A 14,197-nucleotide genomic window follows, 5' to 3' on the forward strand; every position below is an offset into this window, starting at 1 on the left:
CCCCTTGTTCTGGAAAGACTCAGTGAAGCAGTATAGGGCAAAACCAGAACAGGGAAGTGGGAAGGGTTGTGTGGGAAAACAGGGGGAGGGATGGGGGCTGATGGGACTTTCGGGGAGTGGGGCTCCAGAAAAGGGGAAATCATTTGAAATGTAAATAATAAATATATCGAATAATAAAAAAAAAACACACAGCATTTAAATGTGTGTGTGTGTGTAGTTTTATCTTGTGATACTGTTGGATAAATACATTTCTTTTAATTTTCCTACAATCCCTTAGACCTCTTCACAAAATCACAAAGGAAAGGTATAACAAAGGTTATACTTTCTAAAAACCATTAAATCAGAAGATAACATCTATCTATCAAAATGATGTGAAGAAAATAGCAACCCTTAGCTGTTTCGGGAGGCCCCATAGCCATCTATACTTATTTGCTTTCAGACTTCTCCTCCATATTAATGAATAGGTATACCACACTGGCCCTGGGAGTACCTCAATGCTTCTAAATATCCAATAATGGGGCAGCTCCATGTTTTTAAATTCATCACTGAGGCCAAAGTATCTATTACAAACAGAAAAGGAAAGGAAAAAATATCTTGTATACTCTTTTTCCTTTTCCCTTTTTCATTTTAAACGAGAAACTATACAGAGAAAGGCAAATGTTTTCCATTATTCCTTCCTAGGAGTAAGAAACTACCTCAGATCAATGCCATGTGATATTGTATTTCTAGGCCAAAGTAGTCTAATGTAGGTTATGACATATGATTCACCCTGCTTGCTACTCTAAAAACCATTAATATTTAACTTAATCCATTCTGAATTAACTATCACAGCAGTCAGTGTTCTGAGGACAGTATGCTTAAATCCACAGGAGACACCACAGATTGCTAAAGAATCTTGTCTTCCTTTTAATGTAACAACTACCCCCCATTTTTGATTTGTGTGTGTGTGTGTATTCACATGCATGCATGTTCATATTATATAGTTGTAGCAATGAACAAGAAAACTCAAGATACTGTATAGAATGACAATTAAAAACAATAACTTTTAGCATGTACTTCTTTTCTATTAAAAACTCCATCTGTAAAACAAACTCAGAACCCCACAGAAATCAATCCCCACTTGGTTTGTGTTCCCTCGGGGCTGAGCTCATGCTTTTTTGGTCACTAATTGTATTGACAGCTGGTATTTCCTACCCTGAGACAATTTATTTTATCTCCACATATTTATTGAAATGCACCTTGTTTGGTATTGACCTGACAGCAGTAGGAAGCAGTGGATAATGGTAAAAATCCCCGGAGCCCTGACAGAAGGCTTCAGTATTGAGCTTTGCTGACAGCATTAGGTCCCATAAGACACATAAGACAAAGGGACAGCAGTCTCTGCAGGGAAATGAAGAGGTGTCTGAATTAAAGGGACATGCAGAAATTCATATGAAATGCTGTGTTTAGTTCTTAAATCCAGGATAAGGTCTCACCATTTGCAAAATTACTGCCCAGGTATCAGGGAGTATGGAATATCAAATATGTGCACTGCTAAATGCAGACATTATGAGTCAAGGATCGTTTCACTGTTTACCTGTTTCTAAATTCAAGAAGCTATCCATAAAACTATACTATAGTATAAACTTTAGACAGTTATACAAAATGTTACCACTGAATACATAGATCATGTACTATGTAGGCAACATTGTTAGAACAATGAACCTTTCCTTTGGGGGGGGGTGGAGGTGGTTGGTTTTGTTTTGGCTTATCTGTTTGTTTTGGTTTCATGTTTTGTTTTTATTTTCCATTGAGTTTTTGTTTTATTGTGATAGTTTCTCTATGTAGCCCTACAACTTGTTCTGTAGGCCAGGCTTCTCTCAAACTCAAAGACTCCCTTGCTTTTGCCTCCTAAGTACTGAAATTAAATGCAAGCACCACCACTGCCCAGGAGAAAAATGAACTTTTAAATGGACTTTCTATGGCAAAATGTTAGACACTAGTAACATTTTTAACTGTGCTTTCAATCATGATATAATTAGACAGAAACATGTTTAAAAACAAGTATTACCTTCAGGTTGATGAAGTATTCCAGAGACAATATGATGTTTTTATCATCATCATTATTATTACTACTTAATATAATTATTACATAAAAATAATAATGATAATAATAATAATAGAGAGATGGCTCAGCAGATAAGATCAGTCAATACTGATTGTGCAGAAGACCTGAGTTTGGTTCCCAGTACCCATGCCAGGGTGTTCCCTACTGCCTACAACTTGTCTGCAGGGAATCCGATGCCCTCGTCTGGTTTCTATAAGCATGTGTACTTTCTTACACACACGCACACACACACACACACACACGGGTATGTGTGTGTATGCACTCGCAATCATGCATGTAGTACACATGACAGGTGCTTACTTGCAGTTCCTCTTTCCTACAGTCTTCTTGCCTTCTCAGTAATTCTTTCTGCTGACAGGGAGTCCTTTCTTGGGTCTGGTTAACTGACTGCAGAGCAGCAAAATAGAGCAAAGAAAGGAGTTCCTATAGACTTCCTGTTCATTTGCTCTCCTGTGGTCCCACCATTTTGTTCTCCCTAGAGTGGTTCCCTGACAGTCTTGAGACAGAAATCTCAGACAGAGAACTTGCCTTCTTTTGGAGAAGCTGTAAGTAAAACAATTTTTTCCATAGATGTCTTTCTCCTGAGTTGAAGATAAAGCAGTTAGCCCGTATGATTGCATCCCACCGTGTCCAGCCTACTCTATCATGGACTTGGTCTGTCTTCTTCCTTCTCATCTCAGATCCTGTACCTTTTCTCAACATGTGATCATTCCCAAACACAGATATAATGATGTCATTTACCTGCTTAAATTTTTTTAAAATGGCATTCCCTTTTCTAGGAAAACAACATTAAAATCATTTTATTTAAAAAAAAAAAGGACGAATTTTTACTGCAGGAATTCTATTTATTTTCTTCCAGTCTCATGAACAATCCTTAACCAATCTCAAACTTCAGACTTGAAGTGTTTATTGTAGGCATATCCAAAGTGTCCCCAATCATCTATAGCTTTGCTTTATTTGGTGATAAGAAATTGTACAAATCACTTTGTTGAATTATACAAGATTCTATCTTAACAGCCACTGACTCATACTTCCTAGCTGAAGAAGAGAATACTGCATTGTGAGAAAGCACCTGAAATGCCCCTGGTCAGGAAAGGTAGTGCTGCACCTAGTGAGGACTCCCCATACAATCAGAAGTAAGTCAAGGAAGAGCTAATCCAAATTAGCATGGGAAATTAATTCCGCCAAAAGCCTGAATATATTTGAGCATGGGCCACCCCCAACCTTCCTTCCTGCAAAGCTCCACATGAGAATAGCTTAATTCTAGGCTTAAGCTTTCATGAAATGAGAACTCAACTAAAATATTCAGTCACCTAAATCATAAAAAAATAAATAAATGGTTTTTAAAGTATATTGCTGTAGGCTGCTGAATTTTGTAGTGCTTTATGCAAGGAAAGAAATTAATATCTGTCTAAAATCCCTTTAAAATACACTCATACCAATATCCATTTCTCCTGTTGCTTTTTGCCCCTCTACTTATAACCAAAGAACACTTGTCCATGGCTGAAGTTCTACTTATTAGCATCTCTTTGAAGATATATGTCCCTAGCTTAAAGCCTTGAATTAAATCCCATATTCTTATCTCATATAATGGTCACAAGCCAACTACAGTATACTTTGTAATTACTTCTTATTGAATTTTTTTCTCTGCCTCCTTCTGTGTTGTACACACACAGGGAAAGATGTGAAAGTTATAGCTATGTGTTTTAGGCAAAGAGAATCTCCCATCACTAGTGACAGGTGCTTGGTGTATGTGTTGGTATTATAAATGGCTAGCAAGCACCTTATTCATGTTACTATCTTCAACCTGTGAATAAGAACCAGGAAATATGTGTCATGCAATACTAACAGGACATAAATTAACAGCAGTCTTCAAGAGATTAAAATTACTCTTACAATAAAATCATAAAAGACAAAGGTTAGAACAAGCACACCTTCCCATGCTATTTTTAAATCTTCATGAACCCTTTCATACTTTCTCTTTCTCTGATTAGCAACAAGATTTTATATTTCATTTATTCCCTTATTCAACATAGCAAGGACAGTGAAATCTACAATGAAAATCATCATCCTCTAGCCATATATAACCCAACCAAGACCAACCACACCTTCCCTCTGATATGATATGAAGAAACAATACACCTTCTGGTTTGCAACTCTGCCCTGGGCAGATCAGGCACTCCAGCCCCTACTTCCACACCCAGAAACAGATTGACTCCCAGGAGGTCATTACCAAGCTCACAGGTCAGAACCCCTACACAATAGCTGCCCTAGCTGGGAACACTATAGATATCTGCCCTGCCAGTAAAACATATTCCTTATAGTCTGCAACTGGCCAGGGAAGAAAAGGCACTCCAGCCCCATCCCCCATACCCAAAGACAGCCTGACTCCCAGAAAACCAGGGTCATAGGAGAACTGCCTTAGCCGTGGTCACAGGAGGCCTGCCCTAACTAGGGACACAAGTGCCCACCCTAATCAGGGACACAGCAGGCTCCCTAAGTAGTACTATTTGCCTCCAGAAGGCCTGCTCTAATGTAGCTCACAAACTGTACCTGCCTACAAAGACACATGCTCCATTATGTTCATAGCAGCCTTATTTATAATAGCCAGAAGCTGGAAAGAACCCAGATGCCCCTCAAAGGAGGAATGGATACAGAAAATGTGGTATATTTACACAATGGAATACTACTCAGCAACGAGAAACAATGAATTCACAAAATTTTTAGGCAAATAGTTTCATCTGGAAAATATCATCCTAAGTGAGGTAACCCAATCACAAAAGAATACACATGGACTGCAATCTCTGATAAGTGGATATTAATTAGCCCAGAAGCCCTGAATACCCAAGGCACAAATCGCATAACAAATGACTCCCATGAAGAAGTATGGAGAGGGTCCTGATCCTGGAAAGGATTGATCTAGCATTGGAGGGGAATATAAGGACAGAGAAAAAGGAGGGAGGTGATTGGAGAATGGATGCAGAGAAGAAGGTTTATGGGACATATGGGGAGGGGGGGATCTGGGAAAGGGGAAATCATTTGGAATGTAAACAAAGAATATAGAAAATTAAAATATTAAAAAAAAGAAAATAAAATTGTACCTAAAAGCTGGTACTTGAATATTGCCTCCGACTATATTAAATATGATACTTTTCCAATTTGTGAACATTAAATGTGATTTTATTTTTTCTTTGAACTGTATGTATATTTATGATGAGTCCTAGATATTGTCACCTTCAGTTCACTTCCCTTATTCCCTTCCCAATGAAAATCTTGTTTGGAAAATAGTCACCTTTACACTTTTATATCTTATTTTGTTTTTTTTTTGTCTCATTGCATCTAATTAAATTTGCTTTTGTAAGTACAGGTGGAAGCTGTGCCTGGGAAATGTGTAAATGGTATTGACTATAGTGTGGGAGGGAGAAGGACATTCCTTCCCACACATATACATTAGCTGCCCTTAGGACATGTTTAATACTTTCACAGCTTTCTCTTAATATTTGGCATATATCCTATGAAGTCTATTGAACAGTCAAGTTTTGTGATGGTAAATATTTCAACTTGTAAGTCTACAGTCATCATTACTATAATACAGAAAATTGAGTTTTGTATATGTATTATGCAACATATAGATGCTGTAGTGTTTCTCACTTTTAGAATTATGGGTTGCTGTCTATGCATTAGGGGAGTATTTGTATTGCGTTGCTTTGGAAATCCTTACAATTTTAAGGTGTGTGTGTATTAAGATTCGCCAAAGAGTAAACATAATAGAATGAATATGTATTGAGAGAGGAAACTTAGATTGTCTTAACTGGATATGGACTTGGCAGTGACCTGATGACTGTCCTTGAGGTATATTTGTTACCTGTGTGTATTGAAGGCCAAAGCATTTGGAGACTATTCATCAAAGCAGTAGCAATAGTGTGGAGTGTACTTACCAGCAAGCCATGGTAACAAGCAAACAAAAAGTTACTCATTGAGATCTGTATATGCACCACCATTTAGGGTTACCATCCCCATTCATTAAAACCTTCTCATGTCAATTAAGGTAATAATTTAAAAATAGATCCCTCATTGGCATGCCAAGAGGTTATTCTAATCATCTATTGCCCTAAACATCTGTACTTCTCTTGTCACATAAGTGATTCTAGATATTTTCAAATTGACAACATCAACCTGCAATGCTGGGTCTGTTTTGTTGGAAATACCTTATAGTTTTTGTGTCTACCGTTATTTCATCTGCAAATAAATATAGTTATTAGTAAAAAAAAAAAGAACATAAACAAAAGAAACCAATGTCACCCGTAGCCAAACTAATGAAAGGGTACAGGGACAATATCCAAATTAACAAAATTAGAAATGAAAAGGGAAACATAACAACAGAAACTGAGGAAATTAAAAAAAAATCAAGTCATACTACAAAAGCTTATACTCAAAAAACTGAAAAATCTTGTTCAAAGGCATAATTTCCTAGACAGAGATCATGTACCAAAGTTAAATCAGGGTCAGGTAAACTATCTAAACAGCCCCATAACCTCAAAGAAAATAGAAGCAGGCATTAAATGTCCAGTTTGAGTGTAGAGTTCTATCAGACCTTCAAAAAGACTTAATACCAATGCTCCTCAAATTATCCCACAAAATAGAAACAGAAAGAACACTATCTAATTCATTCTATGAAGCTGGAGTTATGCTAATAACTAAACCACACAAAGACCCAACATGGAGAACCTCAGACCGATTTAGCTTATGAATATTGATGAAAAATCCTCAACAAATTTCTCACAAATCCAAGAACACATCAAAATGATCATTCACCACAATCAATAGGCTTCATCCCAGGGATGCAGAGATAGTTCAATATACAAAAATCCATCAATATATTCCACAATATAAACAAACTCAAAGAAAAAAATCACATGATCATCTCATTAGATGTTGAAAAAGTCTTTGACAAAATACAACACTCATTCGTGTTAAAAGACTTGGAGAGATCAGGAATTCAAAGTACATACCTAAATATAATAAAAGCAATATACAGCAAACCAGCAGCCAACATAAAATTAAATGGAGAAAGACTTGAAGCAATCCCACTAAAATCAAGAACAAGACAAGGCTGCCCACTCTCTCCCAATTCAATATATAACTCAAAAGTTCTAGCTAGAGCAAATAGACAAGAAAAGGAAGTCAAAGGGATACAAATTGGAAAGGAAGAAGTCAAGTTATCACTATTAGCAGATGTGAACAGCCCGAAAATTCTACCAGAAAATTCCTACACATGGTAAACACCTTTAGCAAGGAGGCTGGATATAAAACTAATTCAAACAAATTATTAGCTGTAGTTTACACACAGAATAAGCACACTGAGAAAGAAATTATGAAAACAACACCCTTCACAATCAGCACAAATAATATAAAATACTTTGATTTAACTCTAACCATGCAAGTGAAAAAATCTGTATAACTAGAACTTCAAGTCTCTGAAAGTAATTGAAGATGGCAGAAGATGGGAAGATCTCCCATACTCATATATCAGTAGGATTAACACAATAAAACATGGGCATCTTACCAAAAGCAATCTACAGATTCAATGCAATCCTTGTCAAAATTCCAACCCAATTCTTGAGAAAAGGCAATTCTCAACTTTATCTGCAATAACAAAAAAATCAGGATAGCAAAAACAATTTTCAACAATGAAAGAACTCCTGAGGGAATTGCCAGTCATAACTTCAAACTGTACTATAAACAATAGTGATAAAAACTGCATGGTATTGGTACTAATACAGTCGGGTAGACCAATGGAATAAAATTGAAGACCCATAAACCCACACACCCATGGTCACTTTATTTTTGACAACTAAGCCAAAAACATCCAGTGGAAAAAATACAGCATATTCAACAAATGGTGATGGTCTAATTGGTGGTCTGCATGTATTAAAATAGTTATTGTTCCATTTTTATCTCCTTGAACAAACTCAAGTCCAGTGGATCAAGGACCTTCACATAAAACCAAATACACCAAGTCCAATAGAACAGAAAGTGGAAAATACTCTTGAGCACATTGGCACAGGGGAAAATTTTCTGAATATAACACCAATGTCTCCAGCTCTAAAACTAACAATTGACAAATAGGACCTCATGAACCTGAGACGCTTCTGTAAGGCAAAGGACACTGTCAATAGGACAAAACAATAACCTACAGATTGGAAAAAGATCTTTGCCCTACCTCTGACAGAGGGTTAATATCTAAAATATACAAAGAACTCAAGAAGTTAGACTCCAGGAAACCAAATAACCCAATTAAAAAACTTGAGTACAGAGCTAAACAAAGAATTCTTAACTGAGGAATCCCTAGTGGCTGAGAAACAGCCAAAGAAACTTTTAACATCCTTAGTAATCAGGGAAATGCAAATCAAAACAATCCGGAGATTCTACCTTATACCAATCAGAATGCCTAAGATCAAAAACTCAGGCAACAGCAGTGCTGGTAAAGATATGGAGAAAGAGGAAGACTCCTCCATGAGATTACAAGCTGGTGCAACCACTTTGGAAATCAATCTGGCTGTTTTTCAGAAAAATGGAAATATACCTGAAGGCCCAGTTATATTATACTGGCCATATATCCAAAAGACACCCCAACATATAGCAAGGACACATGCTCCATTATGTTTTCAGCAGCCTTATTTATAACAGCCAGAAGCTGGAAACAACCCAGATGTCCCTCATCAGAAGAATGGATACAGAAAATGTGGTAAATTTATACAATGCTATTAAAAATGAGGACCTCATGAATTTTTCAGGAAAATCAATGGAACTAGAAAATGTAGGACTGAGTGAGGTACCCCAGACCCAAAAGTACATACTCATTGATTAGTATGGATATTAGACTTAAAGCTCAGACAATTTATGATACAACTCATAGATCATATAAAGCTTAACATGAAGGAATGCTGAAGTGTGGATGCTCTGTTCTACTTAGAAGGGGAATACAAATTAATCATGGGTGAAAAAGCTGGGAGGGACCTGGGTAGGAGAAGGGAGACAGAGTGAAAAAAAGAGGCAAAGTCATGTCTGGGGTGAGGAGGGAGACAGAAGAGAAGTCCAGAGGGCCTGGAACATGAATAGAAATATGTAGCATTTAGGGGCAATGAACAGGAGGAACCACTAGAACAATCCTGTTGCCAAGTTTGGGAGAGGCTCCTAGGATCCTGTAGAGATGACATTAGGCAAGATGCACAACAGTGGGGAGGGAAATCCTGAAGAGTGCACCTCCAATAGATAGACATGGACCCCAATTGAGGGATGGGGCCATCCATGCATCTTAAAATTTTAACACAGAATTGTTCATGTCTACAGGAAATAGAGGGACAAAAAAATGGAGCAGAAACTGAATGAAAGGCTACCAAGAGACTGTCCCACTTTGAGATCCATCCCATCAGCAGACATCAAACACTACCACTGAGGCAAAGATTTACTTGCAGGCCGGAGCCTGATATGGGTGTCCTCTGAGAGGCACCTAACTAAGGGAAATGAAGACACTCACAGCCAACCATTGGAGTGAGACTGAGGACCCCAGTGGAAGATCTAAGGGAAGGACTGAAGGAACTGAAGGGTTATTGTAACCCCATAGGAAGAACCAAAGTATCAACTAACTGTACTCCTCAGAGCTCCCAGGGACTAAAGCACCAACCAAAGAGTATACATGGGCCAGTGTTCATGACTTCTGCTACATACATAACAGAGGACTGCTTATCTGGCATCAGTGGAAGGGGAGGTCATTAGTCCTGTGAAGGCTTGATGGCCTAGTAAAGGTACATTCTAGAGGGTAAGGTGGGAGTAGGAGTGAGGGTCAGGGAAGGACCCTCTTAGAGACAAAGTGAAGGGGGTATGTGGTGGAGTTCATGGAAGGAAGACTGGGAAGGAGAATATTTAAATTTTAAATAAATAAAATAATTTAAATAACAGTATTTTTGAAAAATATAGAATTTTTTCTGGTACTATCCCTTTCTATACTAATATATAATGACAAGAATTATAGCACGTATGTGTGAACTGAGAAGTAAAAATAGAGACTATACTTTGTAAATTTAACATTTAAGAAAAAAATGAAATAAGACCATTAGGACTACATAATGAACACTCCTCATCAGAAGGATCCTTTACAGAAATATCTCTTTCACATTCGGTGAAATGAAACACAAAAGCTTTGGGTAGCCTGACTTTAGATGAGTCAGACTCATATTGCAAATTGGGAATCAAATGTTAAATCAGGACAGTTCTGTATTTGAAAATGGATACTGCAAGCACTTATTAACTTCAGTGGAGAAAAGAACAGAGAGTAACTAAACAGTCATTTATACTTCCTATTTTCCTATATGTCTGAAGATGTTTTCATACAAATGAGACCTCTGAAACACTGAAAAGCAGAAATAATGTTTGTTTTGAAAGGGCTAGAAGTCATGTTTGTGTGGTCTAATTCTGATAAAATATTTATTCTGTGTCCTGGAAAGTAAGATCAAATTTCAAAGTTATCCTTGACTTTATAGATTACTACTGGACTATAGGACATTGTTTCAACAACCATAAACTGTAGTAGACTGAAGAATAAAATACAATGAAACTTTTTTCTGCTGTGAATCTACAGGTTTGATTGGGTGAACAGAGAAAATACTAACCTGTGTCATTATTTTCTCTTATTGACCAATAGACATATTTGCACACCATTTTGGAATGCAAATAATACGCAGTTTACTCAGCCAAATAGCACCATTGTCACAAAAGTAGCAGATGCTTTAGAAAATATAAATGCTTTTTATTCCCAATGAAAGGCAATGCTAAGTCAAATAGCTTTTTAAAAGTGTTAAGTTTGTTAAGTTATTTAAGTGTAGATGCAACAGATAACTGCTTCATCAGGAAATTCTCATGTTTGTCTTTTCTTTTGACTTACAGGATTGTATAAGTCTATGGATTTGTTGTTGCAATACAGACAAAAAAAAAAAAAAAGACAAAGAGATCCCATGGTGCAACGGTACTCGCCTGGGTGGAGTACGGTCTCCTCTAAGTCTCTACTTCATCACATCTGCCTTATCTCTGCAGCTGGTCTTTTACCATAAAAGAAACAATTAGAATAAACTCTTCACCACACCTATAATAGAGCTAAAACTGATATGCGTTCTTGTTTTTATTTCTCTTACAGAAGGAGAAATATTTCAATTTCTCAAAACAATCTTCCCAGACTCTCCAACTGTATCCCTTCTCAATTGAAGGATGCCACCCATTATTTTCCATCTGCCGTTATTTAACACTATGATTTTCTGATGTTATTCCATAAGAATATAATCTAAAACAAAGCACAATCCAGTTTTCCATAGACATAAATGTCCTTCCATTTACTCTCCATTTCTGTGATTATCTGTGCTTTCAATGATAAAAGGTTTATCTTATTTCATTATTTTCATTATTGATCCAGCCACTTCTGTTTACTCTCCACTCACCAGAGCCTCTGTTGTCAAGCTATCAAAGATCTCGTGCTCCCTAATATCCTGCCCTTGATTACACAGATCTCTAGAATTTTCCATTCTTGGAGCACTATTTTCTTGAGTTTATTGGTTTCATTCTGGCATCTAGCCCCTTTTCCCAGATCTTCATTTCCAAACATGATTTTTATACATCACTTGACAATGTTGTCACTTCCACTCTTCACCAGGAGCTGCAACATCAGGTAGATTTTATCACTTCCAAGGTGTAATTAAGCCTTATTTTCAAATAATATATTCCAAAATTATATTATACTGTCTTCTCTGGCTCTGGATAAATCTGTACATTTTGGTGGTTTTAATTTTTTAAAGAGTTGATAGATACTTCACATGAGTATTATTTTAAATGAAACAACCTCAAGGTTACCTCCACCCTTATTTTTGTCATTTCTGCTCTTTCTGCTGGCCCTCAGAGCTCCAGTCCCTTTCCCTCACCCAATATCAGATCAGGTTCCCTACTCCCCAACAGCACAGGACACCATCCAGTTTCCCTCCCAGATACCTCCCACTTGTGATTGCTTTCTTCTACCTTCTAAGTGGGACTGAGGCTTCCTCACTTGGGCCCTTCCATTTGCTGATCTTTTTGAGTTCTGTGGACTGTATCTTGGGTATTCTGTACTATTTTTGGTTAATATTCATTTATTAGTGACTACATACCATGCATGCCCTTTTAGGTCTGAGTTAGTTACCTTGCTCAGGATGATATTTTCTAGTTCCACTTATTTGCCTGCAAAACTCAGAATGTCCTCATTCTTACTAGTTAGGCAGTATTCCATTGTGTAAATGAACCACATTTTCTGTATCCATTTTTCTGTTGAGGGACATCTAGGTTGTTTCCACCTTCTGGCTATCACTAATAAGGCTTCTATGAACAGAGTGGAACAAATGCTCCTGTGGCATGGTCGGGTTTCTTTTGGGTATATTTCCAAGAATGGTATTGCTAGGTCTTCTGGTTAATCTATTTATTTTCTGAGGAACCAGCAGATTGATTTCCAGAGTAGGTGTATCAGTTTGCAATCCTACCAGCAATGGAGGAGTATTCCTCTTTCTCCATATTCTTGCCAACATGTGTTGTCACCTTATGTTTTGATCTTAGCCAATCTGATTGATGTAAGGTGAAATCTTAGCGTCATTTTGATTTGCATTTCTCTGATCACTAAGGATTTTGAAAATTTCTCTAGGTGCTTCCCAGTCATTCAAGATTCATCTGTTGTAAATTTGCTGTTTAGTACTATACCCCATTTTTTGATTGGGTTGTTTGGTTTTTTGTTGGTTAGTTTCTTGAGTTCTTTATATATTTTGGATATTAGACCTCTATTGGATGTGGAAATAGAGATTTTTTTTCCCAATCTGTAGGTTGCCAATTTGTCTTATTGACTATGTTCTTTGCCTTACAGAAGCTTTCCAGCTTCATGTTCCCATTTACCAATTCTTGGTCTTAGAACATGAGCCATTGGAGTTCTGTTTAGGAAAATTTCCCCTGTACCAATAAGTTCAAGGCTCTTTCCCACTTTCTCTTCTATTAGATTCAGTGTATCTAGTTTTATGTTGAGGTGACCTTGATACACCTGAGCTCTTGCAAGGTGACAAATATAGGTCTATTTTCACTTTTCTACATACAGACAACCAGTTAGACCAGCACCATTTATTGAAGATGCTTTCTTTTTTCCATTGTATATTTTTGGCAACTTTGTCAAAGATCAAGTGTCCATAAGTGTGTGGTTTTATTTCTGGGTCTTCAATTCTATTCCATTAATCAACACCTCTGTCTCTGTACCAATACCATGCAGTTTTATTACTATTTCTCTGAAGTAAAACTTGAGGTCAGGGATGGTGATTCTCCCATCTGTTCTTTTATTGTTAATAATTGTTTTACTATTCTGAGTTTTTTGACTTTCCAGGTGAATTTGAGAATTGCTCTTTCCATGTCTTTCAAGAACTGTGTTGGGATTTTAATGGGGATTGCATTGAATCTGTAGATTGCCCCTGTTAAGATAGCCAGTTTTACTATATTAATTCTACCAATCCATGATTGTGGGAGATCTCTCCATTTTCTGAGATCTTTATTGATTTCTTTCTTGAGAGACTTGAAGTTTTGGCATACATGTCTTTCACTTATTTGGTTAGAGTTACCCCAAGATATTTTATATTATTTGTGGCTATGTGAAGGTTGTTCTTTCCCTAATTTCCTTCTCAGCCTGTCTATCATTTGTGTAAAGGAAAGCTACTGATTTATTTGAGTTAATTTTATATCAGGCCATGTTGCTGAAATTGTGTATCAGCTGGAGAAGTTCTCTTGTAGAATTTTTGGTATCACTTATGTATACTACCATATCATCTGCAAATAATGATACCTTTATTCTTTGGCAATATGTATCTCCTTGATCTCTTTTTGTTATCTTTTTGTTCCAGCTAGCACTTCGAGTACTATATTGAATAGATATGGAGATAGTGGGCATCCTTGTCTTATCCCCAATTTTAGTGGGATTACTATAGAGTCCACCATTAGCAGGAAGACAGGGCATCAAATGAGGGATGGGGTTGCCATCCCACAGTC

Source organism: Apodemus sylvaticus, chromosome 4 (genome assembly GCF_947179515.1).
Source record: "Apodemus sylvaticus chromosome 4, mApoSyl1.1, whole genome shotgun sequence".
Classification (NCBI taxonomy): domain Eukaryota; kingdom Metazoa; phylum Chordata; class Mammalia; order Rodentia; family Muridae; genus Apodemus; species Apodemus sylvaticus.